The sequence below is a fragment of the Ovis canadensis genome, chromosome 1 (genome assembly GCF_042477335.2).
Source record: "Ovis canadensis isolate MfBH-ARS-UI-01 breed Bighorn chromosome 1, ARS-UI_OviCan_v2, whole genome shotgun sequence".
Classification (NCBI taxonomy): Eukaryota; Metazoa; Chordata; class Mammalia; order Artiodactyla; family Bovidae; genus Ovis; species Ovis canadensis.
Window position 1 is genome coordinate 273,744,125 of NC_091245.1, and position 15,533 is coordinate 273,759,657.

The 15,533-nt window shown below is 42.9% G+C and overlaps 1 long non-coding RNA gene across 1 annotated transcript in view; it reads left to right on the forward strand.

The window, feature by feature from the left end:
• The window catches only part of LOC138428229 (uncharacterized), a 1,104,918-nt gene that overhangs the window by 159,180 nt on the left and 930,205 nt on the right, over window positions 1-15,533 (forward strand). The gene's annotated exons all lie outside the window — the stretch shown is intronic.

Here is a 15,533-nt window from a genome sequence, read left to right on the forward strand (position 1 = left end):
CGATTCATGGCGTCGCAAAGAGTCGGACACGACTGAGTGACTGAACTGAACTGATATTCCAACATATGTATTTATAAACTGAGTCCTTTTGCTATACATCAGAAATTAACACAACATTGTAAAGTAACCATACTTCAGTAAAATTACAAAGGAAAAACCGTTTTAAAGGAACAACCCCTGATCCCCACATCAGATCAGTGAAATCTGAATTTCCGGAAGTTGGGTCTCACGATAACTCAATTTTAGATGCTCCGAGTTGATTTCATTTGCATCGAGGGTAGAACTTGCTCTTCTAGGTATTTTTAAAGCTATTCCTTTTAAATGAGTCCATTAACCACCTCTGGCTTCTGTCAATTCTCTTCTATGTGTCTGTGATTGCTCACTCACTGTTTATTTGCATGAAAACAGCCATAATTCCTTCAACAGAGAACAAGTCAAATATAAATGGCACATCCAAACAACAGAAACCACCACGCAGCTATGAGAAATGAACCAGGAAGTTTTCTCTGAAAGGATGTGGAAAGTCTCTGGGGTGCATTTTTAAGTGGAGAAAAAGCAAGGTACACAGCAGTGCACAGGGAACATACCCTGCCGTCATTCCCATCAAAAGGGAAGAAGGTAGGTGTTTCTATTCATGTTGTCTTATATATGGATTTTTAAAACTGTAGAAAGATACACAATTGAACAATAGTCGTTGTATGTTGAGGGGAGGCTGGGAAGGAGGAGACCAGAGTGAGAAATATTGTGTGCGATTTGGTATTTTCAAATGCCAAACATGAGATCATGTTACTTATGCAAAAGTTGAGATAAAATGAATTAAACAAGAGAAGAAATCAAGGGAGGGGGGAATGCCTAAAACTTGCTCTGGGCCTCCCATCAGATGGGAATTGCAAGCAGGAGGGTCTCTTCCCTCGATGCGCTTCCCTTGGGGCTAGGGAGGCACGGTGAACATGCAAACAAGCAAACGCAGTGAAGGTGACGTGTGCGATGGACTGAGCAGTGAAGCAGGTTGTGGGGTCAGCGGTCATGGGTGGGGGGGGGGGGGGGCGGGTGCAGGTTTTAGCAAGATGCACCTGAAGGGGTTGGTAGTGGCTCAGACGGTAAAGCATCTGTCTACAATGCAGGAGACCCAGGTTCGATCCCTGGGTTGGGAAGATCCCCTGGAGAAGGAAATGGCAGCCGACTCCAGTTTTCTTGCCTGGAAAATCCCATGGACCGCGGAGCGTGGTAGTTTACCATCCATGGGGTTGCAAAGTGTCAGACACGACTGAGCGGCTTCACAGTCTGAGGAAGCGAGGGACTGGAGCTTTGAAGATACTCAGGCAGAGAGAACAGCATGTTCAAAGGCCCTGAGGCGAGGGTGGGTTCTGAGGATCAGCAGGGTGGTCAGTTTCCCTGGAGTGGCGTGAATGAGGGGGTGGTGGCTGAGGAAGTCGCGGAAGCAATCAGAGGCTGGTGGTCAGGTTCTCTAGTGCCTTGCTGGTCACTATGAGGAGGCTGGTTTTCACTCTTACTCCAAGAGGACCAGGCAGCATTGGAAGATTTGAACAGAAGAGCGACATGATTGGATGAAGGTTTTAAAAGGACTTTTTTAGCTACTGAGATAAGAATGGAATTGCAGAGAGGCTGGAAGAAGCACAAGCTGGAATCAAGATTGCCGGGAGAAATATCAATAACCTCAGATATGCACATGACATCACCCTTATGGCAGAAAGTGAAGAGGAGCTAAAAAGCCTCTTGATGAAAGTGAAAGAGGAGAGCGAAAAAGTTGGGTTAAAGCTCAACATTCAGAAAATGAAGATCATGGCATCTGGTCCCATCACTTCATGGCAAATAGATGGGGAAACAGTGGAAACAGTGTCAGACTTTATTTTCTTGGGCTCCAAAATCACTGCAGGTGGTGACTGCAGCCATGAAATTAAAAGAAGCTTACTCCTTGGTAGGAAAGTTATGACCAACCTAGATAGCATATTCAACAGCAGAGACATTACTTTGCCAACAAAGGTCCATCTAGTCAAGGCTATGGTTTTTCCAGTAGTCATGTATGGATGTGAGAGTTGGACTGTGAAGAAGGCTGAGCGCCGAAGAATTGATGCTTTTGAACTGTGGTGTTGGAGAAGACTCTTGAGAGTCCCTTGGACTGCAAGGAGATCCAACCAGTCCATCCTAAAGGAGATCAGTCCTGGGTGTTCTTTGGAAGGAATGATGCTAAAGCTGAAGCTCCAATACTTTGGCCAGCTCATGAGAAGAGCTGACTTGTTGGAAAAGACTCTGATGCTGGGAGGGATTGGGGGCAGGAGGAAAAGGGAACGACAGAGGATGAGATGGCTGGATAGCATCACCAACTCAATGGACATGAGTCTGAGTAAATTCTGGGAGCTGGTGATGGACAGGGAGGCCTGGTGTGCTGCATTTCATAGGGTCGCAAAGAGTCGGACAAGACTGAGTGTCTGAACTGAACTGAACTGGGGAGACTAGAAATAGAGAGATGGGTTTGGAGAGATGGCAGGTTGTGTTACTGTCCCTTTACTGTCCTGGGAGTTTCCTTTCTGGCCTTACCTGCTTCCCCCTTGCAGAGTAAACTCCCGCACCCTGTTGACACTGCACTTGATCGTGTGACTTGCTTTGGCTCAAGGGCCATTAGTACATTCTAATTCTGTTTTCTGGCAGAATCCTGACTAATTCATAGCCCAAATCCAATGTTGCTTTTCAATGAACATTCTGGAGTTAGAGCATCTCCCTTGGCCCAGAATAAACACACACAGTGGAACAACATGAGACAAGGATGCTGAATTTCCTGATACCATGGGTGCCGCACCAGCCCCAGACTATCTTCCCACCTTTGGAGTTTGACATGGAAGAGACACAGACTTCTCCTTTGGTTAAACCATTGTTTTTCTTCTCCTATAGTCAACCTTAATTATACATGACTTTTGTTTAACCAACAGAGAAGGAAAGACAACTTCTGAGACACTAAATTCTATAACCAAGTTCAAACAGCCAGAAAACGGTAGGACTCATTGTATGCCCAGGGAGCTGGAAACCCACACTATTTCAACTACAACCTGCAAAACTCAGACTTTTAAGTTTCTAGGTGCTAAGCTATGGTTTTTCCAGTAGTGATGCACGGATGGGAGAGTTGGGCCATACAAAAGAAGGATAAAGAGAAAGGGGCGACAAAGGATGAGGTGGTTGAATGGCATCACCAACTCAATGGACAGAAGTTTGAGCAAACTCAGGGAGATAGTGAAGGACAGGGGAGCCTGGCGTGCTGCCGTCCATGGGGTCACAAAGAGTCGGACATGACTGAGCGACTGAACAACAATAAATATCCCTTTTATATCTGTGGGGAAAGTATTTCTTTAAGTGACATTATTTAATCCAGAAAGCCTATGAGGGGACCCATAATTTGTCAACATAATGACAGAAGAATCAGCCAAAGATATTTTAGAAGCAGAGAGGTCACTAGATCTGAGGTCAGCTTGGACTAAATCAGCTCAGCCATTCTCACAGTCTAAGGCAATATGGTAGGTCAGACAGAATCCATAGGCAGCAATGTTGAGAAAGTCAAAGTGTTAGTCGCTCAGTCGTGTCTGACTCTTCATGACCCCATGACTGTAGCCCACCAGGATCCTCTGTCCATGGGATTCTCCAAGCAAGAATACTGGAGTGGGTTGCCATGCCTTCTCCAGGGGATCTTCCTGACACAGAGATTGAATCCAGGTCTCTTGCATTGCAGGCAGGCTCTTTACCATCTGAGCCACAAGTTGTATTCATTATCCATTGCAGTATAATCAATTTCCCTGAAACACCGTGGCTTAGAACAACACACATTTTTTACTGCACAGTTTCTGGGGGTCAGAAATTCAGAAGGGGCTTAGCTGGGTGGTTCTGAGACAGGGTCTCTAGTGAGATTTGAGGTAAAATGTTGACCGGGAATGAGCTCATCCAATGGCTTGATTGAGGCTGGAGGATTGGCTATGGGTGGGAATTCTCAATTCCTCACCCCACGGCCCTACCATTGGGTCATATGAGTGTCTTCCTGGCACACAGTTGGCTTTCCCTGGATTGAGTTATTCCAGGGAGAAGACAAGGAGAAGGTCACCAGGCCTTTTACCACCTAATCTCAGAGATCACATACTGTCACCTCTACAACTTTCTATTGATTCACTGAGTTCAGCCTACACTCAGAGGGTGGGGAATTAAATGCTGTTTCTTGAAAGGAGAGGGCCCACAGGAGACTCGTGTGAGTGGCAGGCGGAAGGATGCAGAGACATTCAACAATAACGAACCAACAGAGAGCCTTTGGCAGAGGAAGTCAAACCTGGGGAATACCGAAGCCCGCTGTACCGAAAGTGAACCTTCAGCCCCCCAGCCAGAGGAAACAAGGCATCCTCTACAGGGAGCAGTCGGAGGGCAGCGCGTTTTGCAATGCTGCTGGCGGGCGGGAGCCGTGGCTTCCTATGTGTTTATCCGTAGCCCTTAAAAGACATTTGCATTGGAAGGTGCACCATAGTACAGAAGAGTGTGTGACATAAACCCACAGAGCAGGAAAAGAAATAGCTCCCACGACGGAAAAAAAGAGCGTGTCCTTAAAACACCTGAGCATCCCTCCTTGGCCCCATCTCTCTTCTCCCCATGGAGAGGTAATCACTCTCTTGGCTCTGAAATAATCAGCCCCTTGCTTTTGTCCCTACTTTGGAAGACTTTTGCATGACCTCTGAACAATATATTGTTTGTCCTTGCCTGCTTTTGAAATCTAAATAAATGAAACCACATTGTATATGTGTCCCTGATATTTATTTCTTTGGCTCAATATTAAATTTATGAGTTTCATTCATGGTTGCCTGTATTTCCATGATGCGGATGTACTAAAATTGGCTTATCTGCTCTAACGTGGATGGATTCCTGGGTTGTTTCCAGTGGTTATTATTACAAGCATATTTGTAGGGACACTGTGGTTCACGTATCCCAGGGGACTTGTGGAGGGCTCCCGGTTTCCTTTGGAATTTCCCTAGCAGGGTTTTGGGTATACACTTTATCTGTTCTACCGTGAATGCCAAAGAATGCCAAACTGTTTTCCAATGAAATTGTACCAATCTCTGCTCCTACCAATAGTGCATGAGAGCTCCCTTTGTTTTACGTCATAACCATCATGTTCTTGATTGGACTTTTTAATGTTGGCCAATATGGTGGGTATAAGATGGTTATCATTTTGGTTTTAATTTGCATGTCCTTGATTACCATGCTCTTGATCACTGGCCATACATTTATTGTTCATCAAATTTCCACTCTTAAGAAGTGAGCTCTTCAATCTCTATTGCTTTTACCGTCTGAGCCACCAGGGAAGCCTATTCTATAGCTTTTTTCTTATTGATTTACAATTGTTATACAGTCTAGATACTAATAATTTGCAGGTGATGTGGCTTACAGATGTCTTCCTCCAGAGTGTAGTTTGTCTTTTCACTTTCTTTAATGATGTCTCTTACGAAAAGTTCTTAATACGACAAACTTGATCAATATTTCTTTAGCTCTTGTAGTTTTTGTTGTTGTTGTTGCTGTTGCATTTAAAAATTGTTTTGTACCTCAAGATCATGAAGATATTTTTCTGGAGGATCTCTGAAAGTCTTTATACTTTTGGATTTTAAATCTTAGTCCTTAACCATATTTCACTGATTTTTGTGTGATATTATATAACACTGTATCAGATTTTTCCAAATATAGATTTCTAATTGTTTTAGCTTCATTTATTAAAAAGTCTATTCTTTCTGCACTGATCCTCAGTATCATTTATGATTATATCAGATATTCATATATGTTGAATTTGTTCATGGACTTCTATTGAGCCATCTCACACTGTGGTTTTTAATTACTATACTTCATAAGATTTAGTATTTGGAAGGATGAAAACCATAAAACTGGACTGTTTTTCTAAGAGTATCTTGGTTAATCAGGCCTCCTACATAAATTCTAAAATCAGCTCGTACAATTAAAAGGAAAAAAACTTGGGAGTTTTTGATAGGGAGTGCAGTGAATTTCCAGATTTTGAAAATTACAAATTGTAATTTTGCAAATTATTACAATTTGTAATTTTGCAAATTACAGTCATCTTTATAATACTGAATCAACTCCATGAATATGATTCATCTTTTTATTTATTTAGATCTTTGATATCTCTCAAGGAAGCATTGGTCGCAAAGAGTTGGACATGACTGAGTGACTGAACTGAACTGAATGAAGCATTATTACTTTCTTATAGAGATTTTGCATATCTTTAGTAGATTTATTCTTAAGATACTACATATTTCATGTTATTGTAAATAATATTTTAAGGTTTATTTTTCTAAGGATAATTGTTAGTATGTAGAATGCCATGGACTTTTATTTCAACACTTTTGCTAAGACTTTCATAAAGTCAAACAATTAACCTTTAGAATTAATTTGGATTTTCTACATAAACAGCCATATTTTTTGTGATGAATGAAATACTTGGTTTTTTTCTTTCCAATATTATAACTTTTATTTTTTTTTCTTGCCTTAGTGTTCTGGTGAGGACCCAAAATTATGTTGAATACAAATGGTAATTGTAGGCATCTTTATGTTATTTTTGACATCAAGAAAAGGCTTTCAACTTTAAACCTTTCAGTCTGACATTTGCTGTATCTTTTTACAGATAGACTTTAATAGATATGCTTTCTATTCTTAATTTGCTAATACTTAATAATCTATACCTATTTTATATTAAATAAATTTTGTGTCTATCAGATGATCATGTTTTGCTTCTATAGTATTATCATGTGGGAGTTACACTAATTGATTTTCTAATATTAATCCAACTTTGCATTATTTTGATAAGTCCAACCTGGTTATAACATAAGTGCTTTCTTGTACATGGCTAAATTCTGTTAGCTAATATCTTGTTTAATACATTTGCATCTCACATTCATAAGCGTAATTGTCCTTTTGGCACTACCTTTGTTAGCTTTTGCTATTTCGTGCAATTTGTTATGTTACCATTACAGATTGTACTGGGGACCGTTTCTTCTTTTCATATTCTCCACAGTGCTTGTGTGAGTGCTAAGTTGCCTCAGTTGTGTCCAGCTCTTTGCGAACCCATGGACTGTAGTCTGCCAGGCTCTTCTGACCGTGGGATTCCCCAGGCAAGAATACTGAAGTGGGTTGTCACTCCCTCCTCCGGGGTATCTTCCCGACCCAGCAATCCAGCCCACGTCTCTATGTCTCCTGCGTTGGCAGGTGGGTTCTTTACCACTTGCGCCACCTGGGAAGCCCATTCTCCACAGTACTTTGGGTAACTGTGGGACTGTTCGTATCTTGAATATCTGGTTGACCTCACCGGTGAAGTTGGTTGGGCTTCCCTTGTGGCTCACCTGGTAAAGAATCTGCCTGCAATGCGAGAGACCTGGGTTCGATGCCTGGGTTGGGAAGAGCCCCTGGAGAAGGGAAAGGCTACCCGCTCCAGGATTCTGGTCTGGAAAATTCCATGGACTGTATAGTCCCTGGGGTCACAGAGTCAGACAGCACTGAGTGACTCTCACTTTCACTAACGAAGCCTTCTTACTTATAGAGGAAGCCATCTGACTTTGTGGGAAGATTTTATTTTACTACTTATTCAATTTCTTTAATGATTGTAGGCTATTTGAGCTTTCTATTTCTTCTTGAGTCATATGTGATCAGTTTTATATTGCACAAGTATTTGTCAACTTAATCTAATTTTCAAATGAATCAGCATAAATTGGTTTGCAACAACTTCTAATTAAAAAAAATTCTCTACAACCATATTTATCCCTATTTTCATTCTTAATATTATTTTTGTGGCTCCTCTCTCCTTATTACCAATTTTACTAGAAATTTGTCAATCTTATTCAACTTTTCAAAGAACCAACTTCTATTGTTAATTCTTTATATTTTAAATCTACTTTTCAACTCACTAATTTCTGCTTTCATGTTTATAATGTCTCACTTTCACCTTTGCATCTTTGTTTTGCTGTTCTTGTACAATTTTTTAAAAATAACACTTACTTCACTAACTTCTATTCATTTTTCTATTTCAATATAAACATTTAAGACGATAAACTTTGCTCTCTGTTCTAACTACATGTCACAAATATTGGTATGTATTATTATTTCCTGTGTGTGTGTGATCAGTCGCTCAGTCTTGTCTGACTCTTTGCAACCCTTTGGACTGTAGCTTGCCAGGCTCCTTATTTTGCTAAGTCATAAATATGTTGTCAGTCAGTTCATTTAGTCACTCAATTGTGTCCAACTTTTTGCAAGCCCATGGACTGCAGCATGCCAGGCTTCCCTGTCCATCACCAACTCCTGGAGCTTGTTCAAACTCACGTCCATCAAGTTGGTGATACCATCCAACCATCTCACCCTCTGTCATCCCCTTCTCCTCCGGCCTTTAATCTTGCATCAGGGTCTTTTCCAATGAGTCAGTTCTTCACATCAGGTGGCCAAAGGATTGGAATTTCAGCTTCAGCATCAGTCCTTCCAATGAATATTCAGGACTGACTGATTTCCTTTAGGACGGACTGGTTTGATCTCCTTGCAGACATGTTGTAGTTTCAATCATAATTTCTTTATTTGAAAATGCTAGTATGTTTCTTGAATACAATTTTTTTTGCTTTGCTTTTGAGTTCTAGCATTGCATTGGGTCAAAGAACAGACTGTGTCATTATAATCCTTTAAATGTGCTGAGATTTGCCTAACTGGCCTATAAATGAAGATTTTTAAACAAATGACTCATACATCTTTGCCTCCAGTAATCACTGTAGTCCAGTCTCTTGCTGACCACCCCTCTACACACAGAACTGGGTGTCGCATGCTAACATACAGTTCAGCGTTTTTCCAACTATCTTCCCCTCCTACTAGTTTCTTCCTGCCTCACCCATATTCCTGCCATCATATGAGTAATAATTTACTTACGCATTCTATGGTCTTACTCTTAATTCAGCTTTCTCCAAGAGGTAGAACAGCATAGTGGCTAGACATAGAAACTTTGGAATTCGACTCTGATTCAAATCCTGTCCCTGCCACTTAAACAGCAATGTGAACTTGGATGAAATGACCTTAACAAGCGTCCAGTCTTCATTGAGTGAATGATACAGAATGTCTGTTAGTGTTTCCTTCTTAATTGGAATAAGGCTGCTATACTGAGCATGGACCAGACAGTGTGGGTTTGAAACCCAATGACCTTTGCATAATCCCACTCCAAAATATGCTATAAAATTGTGAATAGAAGGAACGTAGTTGGATGCAAAATCTCAGGTTAAGAAATATGATGAGAACAAGGATTTCTTGTAAGGAGAATCATCATATTGACCAATTTGAGACAAGTCCCATTGTTAGGGAGGAACCATTATTCCCCACTACACGTTTCCATGTGAGGGCCTTCCCAAAAGTTAGTCTTTCTCTCTCCCCACCCCTTCCAGTCTCTCCCACAAGAAGAGGTGGGGCTTACCTTGCTGGAAAATGATTCAGATGGTTCTTTCCCTGAGTATCACTTTTTGTGAAGAAGGCAGGTTGCTTTGTTCTCTGCTCACTTTCTGCCAACTTGTTGGAATATCCTGACCTTCTAACCAAAAGACATTACCAAATGGCTTCATAACTTCTAGCCCAAACTCTTTCTTACACTGTGGTTGTTGTTCAGTTGAGTCTGATTCTGCGACCCCATGGGCTGCAGCACGCCAGGCTTCCGTCCTTCACCATCTCCCGGAGCTTGCTCAAACTCACATCCATTGAGTCAATGATGCCATCCAACCATCTCATCCTCTGCTGCCCCCTTTTCCTCGTGCCCTCAATCTCGTACCTTTCTTTCATGTTTAACCTCTGCTCCCATCCCTCCTTAGCATCTGAAGTGGAAAGCCAGCCTTCTCCCAGCCTCTGATGCCTGCTGGGAGGTGGAAATGGTTTTAGTCTGGAGCTGGGTAGGGGTGAGGCTCACTGGGGCTTCCCTATACTCTTTCAGCTGAGCCATGACTAATGTTGAGCAGGCTGTGACCAGCAACCTCCACGATGCATGCCTTTATGGAACAGTGTTGCAGTGGGGTGGTCTTCCTCTTAAGTGAGAAAATGTGGAGGGACCTTCAGTGGTCCCCCCAAGCCAGCTGCCTCTTCCCAGTCCCCAGAACCCAGCAGTGTGGAACAGACATGATGCATTTTAACCTCCAAGCCAAGTGGGCTCAAATCAATCTGGATATCAAAGACACAGGACAAGCAAATTTGGGGGGATTCTAGCATCTACATATTTAACCCCAAAATGAGCTCCTACCCTTGGGACTGAGTGATGCTGATCAAAAGTGAAGCTTTCAAGCCATCTGTGCATTTCGGATCCTTTTGCCTGATCTTCTAGGTACATCTGTATGACATTTCATCATTTTGCAAAACCTAGACTGCAAAGAACTGGAAAAAGACCTACATAGCTAAGCAGTCCACCTACTGACTGCTGCTAAATATCTGGTGAATAATCACGTGGTCTATACCTGAGCACCCAACATCCAGCAACTGCTCAGCAAAGGATTGGCCATTCCGTACAGAGTGCCTCTGCTGAAGAGTTCTTCACCAAGTCTGGCCAATGGGCATCCATACTGAGTCCACCTGTAGTCCAAACAGTTGTCTTTTTGGATGTTCATTCATACTCACAGGTTTCCTCGGTGGCTCAGGGGTAAGGAATCTGCTTGCCAATTCAGGAGCCCCAGGGAACATGGGTTCGATTCCAGGTTGGGAAGATCGCGTGAAGGAAATGGCAGCCCACTGCAGTATTCTTGATGAGAGAATTCCATGGACAGAGGAGCCTGGCGGGCTACAGTCCATGGGGTCCGAAAGAGTCGGACAGGACAGAAGCGACTTAATGTGCAGGCACACATTCATCCTCACAGCTGAGGGCACTTCCTGACGGCTGAGTGCTGCATTCACCATGCTGGATTGTGGGTTGACAGTGAATGAGATCCTACTTCCAGCAGAAACACTGGGCAATAGCCCTTCAGCTATTCTTCCATGCCATAATCTTGGGTTCCCTCATTCCCCTCACCTCCATTAGGCTAGCTCTAGCTGGCCTATGTACCTCTGCAAGATTATATCCAGAATTGATGTTGAAATCAGTTCAGAACAGTATAAATAAGTTACCTGTCACAATCTTTCTGAAAAAAGCAACTTACATTTGGATAGTCAAGTGTCTTTCTCATGTCCCATCAATATGGACAATATATCTTATCAGTAATAGAGGTTTTTGGAGTCATTGCTGGGATAAGCATCAGCTCACGCTCTTACCTTGGGTAAGCTGGATAAATTGCTTCATCTAAGTGTCAGGATTTTTTATTTTTAATTGTTATCATGAGGACAACTGGAAGGGGTAATGAGACAATGATTTTAAAGTGCTCAGTGCAGTGTTTGCCCCTGCCGCTTAACTCATTAAATATTGTATATTCCACACATCATTGTCATCATCTTCAAAACCTGAACGTTTTTCACATGCGCTTTTGTTCAGTCCAACTCTCAGGTGTTTTGAATGATGCAGCTCCTGATATCATTAGGTAAGGTAAGCTGCTCAGTCGTGTCCGACTCTTTGCGACCCCATGGACTGTAGCCTACCAGGTTCCTCCGTCAGTGGGATTTTCCAGGCAAGAATACTGGAATGGGTTGCCATTTCCTTCTCCACCTAATATCATTAAGCTCCAGTAAGTCTATTAAAGGCTTCCGTGGTGGCCCAATGGTAAAGAATCTGCCTGCCAATGCAGGAGGTGTAGGCTTAATCCCCGGGTCAGGAAGATCCCCTGGAGGAGGAAATGGCAACCTGCTCCAGTATTCTTGCCTGGAAAATCCCATGGACAGAGGAGCCTGGTGGGCCACAGTTTATGGGGTCACTAAGAGTTGGACATGACTGAGCATACACGCACATGAAATCTGTTAAACTTGGCCGATCCCTTCAGTCAGCTCTTTGGATCCTGAAATTGTCATGCGACGTATTTTCCTTTGGGCCCATGGCATTTGGAGTTGCCCTTGGTGTATCTCCTGTATCTTCACCTTAGTAAGGTATGAATAAGGTCAAGGGCAGAGGCCTGGAGCCTGTCCCCATGACCTATCCTCCAGATGGGTATTGATCTTTTAATCAGTACTCTTTGTGCTCAACCAGTCATGACCTTGTATAAACCTCAAAGCCGTTTTATGAAGTCCTCTCCTAATGAAATCCTAGCTACCATTTTTGTAGTGTTTTCTTCAGGCAACATGCTATGTGTATCTATCCATGAGTCATGAAAAACTCCTTTTTTTCCCATAAAGTTCTTACATTTAACTTCCTGCATGTAAGTCTTTTAATTCAACAAGATCTGACACAAATGATCATCAATTAATATTAGGACCTGCTTTAAAAAACATAATATTTGTTAAAATCTTTTATAAGAAAACAGATGAAGCCATTTCATTTTATAAAACTGAGATAAAAATTATAAGTTAGCAGTTTGCACAGTGATTTCCATACAGGATGGTATTGGGCTGCTTTTTCAATAGAATCAAAAGAATATGTAAATACTGTGAAAAAGTGAGCATATGCCCCTACATTTGCAACATAAGTGTTTTCAGACTGGCCAGATTAAGATCTACAGACTTATTCCAAGAAGTCTGTATTGCCAGTGGGAGACGCTACCACAGTGCCTGTGGCTTCAGTCACGTAGTGCTGCTGAGAGAGGGCTGGCCTTTTGAGCAATGTGTGTTTTTGAGAGGTGTGATTGGCCAAAGAATTTTAGAAAATGCCAGAAGATAGGCAGAATATCTATGGTTTTAAGCAGAACTCTAAGACAGCTCCTAACATTCCCAACTCCTGGTATACTTGCCTTGTAGAATCCACTCTACTGTGAACAGGACCTGTGAACATGATCAGTTATCACCCCCTTGATTAGGCTACATCTGTGGCAAAAGGAGTTTTGCACATATAACTAAGACCCCCTAATCAGTAGACTTCAAGTTAATGAAAAAGGAGATTCTCCTGGGTGGGCCTGATCTCGTCAAGATGAGCACTTAAAAGACAGAGAGCTTTGAAATGAGAGAGGTTCCCTGCTGGCCTTGAAGAAGCAACTGCCTTGAAGAGAGGGCCACGTGGCAAGAACCTCAAGTGGTCTCTAAAACTTCAGTGTGGTCCCTGGTGATGGCCAGTAAGGAAACGGGACTTCAGTCTTACAACCGCAAGGAACCAAATTCTGCTAGCAATCAGTGAGCTTGGAAAAGGACCCCATCCCCAGAGAAGATCACAGTCCTGGCTGACTCCTTGATTTCAACCTGTTGAGACCCTGAGTGGAAGACCCAGCTAGGCTATGCATGCCTGACCCATAGAAACTGTGAAGATTTTTGATGTATATTCCAACTGCTGAGTTTGTGGTAATTTGTTACTCAGCAGGAGATAACTAATACACATGGACGAGTTAGCAGTAGGGAGGAGAGTTGCTCAGAGGGAGCATAACTCTGGATAACACTTCCAGAGTAAACTGGTTTCCCTGATGGCTGCTTTTCATGTGGCCACAGGGGGGGGGAGAAAAAAACAAAAAACCATTTATGGCATTGAGATTTCACAGTGACCATCCCACACATAGACACAGATTATCTTTTTCTGTGACTCCCAAACTTCAACATGCTTCCAAATCACCTGTAAGGTGTGTTAGACCTGATGGCTGAGCCTCACCACCAGAGTTTCCTATCCAGCTTGTCTGAAGTGGGACCTGAAAATTTGTTTTTTTTTTTTAACAAGTTCCAAGTGAGGCTCCTGCAGCCCCCCGGGACCCCACTTAGAGTACTGCTGCTCTATGCTAAGATGAAGACCTTCTAGTTATTTTTAATACTTGATTTCTATAGCCAACCATTTCCCCATTTGACATGAAAAGATTTCAGCAATATTTTCAAACCCAGGTTAAGATAAAAAGGAGGAATGGAAATATGATATACCTGTGAGTAATTCAAAGCCCTTTTCACTCTCCGAGTAGTCACCTCAGAACCTGTATTTGGGTGGCATGGTGGAAGGCAGGGAAAAATGACGCTGCTTCCTTTAAACACAGGTTTAAAGGTCAATGCAGCGGCCCGGGGGACCTCCATGCTTTCCCTATCTGCAATCACCGCCCGTGTCCCAGGTGTTAGTGCCTGCAGCATCGTCCATCCGTGGGACACTGTTCCAGACCCTTGGACCCAGGTGGCAGAAGCTGCCGCAGTGCTGAGAAGCTCTGAAGGAGAGGAAAGCGCTCTATCTGTACCAGTCCCGACAAATCGCTTCATCATGAACCCTTCTGACACACAGCAAGGACATCCAACTGGGAGCAAAAAGTCTTGATTGAGATTTGGGAATCCGCAGAGATTCCATCATACACAAATCTCAAAAGCCTGACATTTAAAACAGGAAGCAAGGGTCCCATCTCTTGCCAACAGAAGGGAAATTCTGCAGGAATCGTGCGTGTACCTCAGAGCAAATCGAGAGATGGGGGCAGCAGAGGGAAAACGCTCTTGATGTCATCGTGAATACCAACTGGAGACTGCTTTGGATTTCAGTTCAATAGGAGCAGAGAGTGAATGATATTTTAGGATATCACTGAGGAATTATTTGGGAGAACTCAGCATTATCATGTTATCTAAAATGATCCCAGTTGCTCATGCTGGTCATAAAGTTTGCTAATAATTTGGATGGGGGAGTGGGAGAGGGAGGTGGGGGAACCATAACTGAGAACATCTGTTAAAATTGAATATGAGAAGCCTGCCTTGTTTTTATTATTTTGCTCATGACACAATCCGGAAAGAGGGGAACTGAGTGACTATCGGAGTAAATGGCTATTTATATGCAGAACGTAGGTGTGCTTCGACTTTGCATTCCAAAATAAAAATGAGTGATCTTTTCCATTAAAACAGTGTGGGTCACCCCCGGCTGCCAGCTTTTATGCTTTTACTTATTTATCTTCCCCAAGGAGACGCAGGCACTTTGCAGGCCTTTCCCAAGCTGCCGTAATTGATGGATAGTTGGATTTCTTTTAATTCGAGTAATGCCGAGTGTCTGCAGCTTTGGTAATCGGATCCCACCAGCGTTAGAGACCACTGCCAAAATATTCAGGGCACAGAGGTTTGGCAACGTCATTTAATCATTGCAAAAGGATTACAGAGTGCAAAATAAGCCCCCAGACAGCTCGGAGATGGGCCAATTCAGAAACCGACTCGGGATGGGGAGTTGCTGAGGCTTTCTCCCTCTCACATGGCCCTGCATCCCGGCTCTCCTTCACCTTGGCTAAGGCTTCACCTAACTACCTTCACCCTGGCTGAGGCTCCATCCTCAGAAGAGAAAAGACGTCAAGGGTGATGGACTTCAGATCAGAGACATAAACAGTATCTGATCACACGTCAGGCTCAGGACTGGTAAAAATCCCAGACAGGGTACCCAGATTATCCTGGTGAGGGAAGGTCAAGGCCACAGCCTACCTGATGAGAGCCTCTGACGGAGAAGCCAGATGGTGAATTTAGAAGCCGTCCCTGGTCTCGTTCAAGGGAGA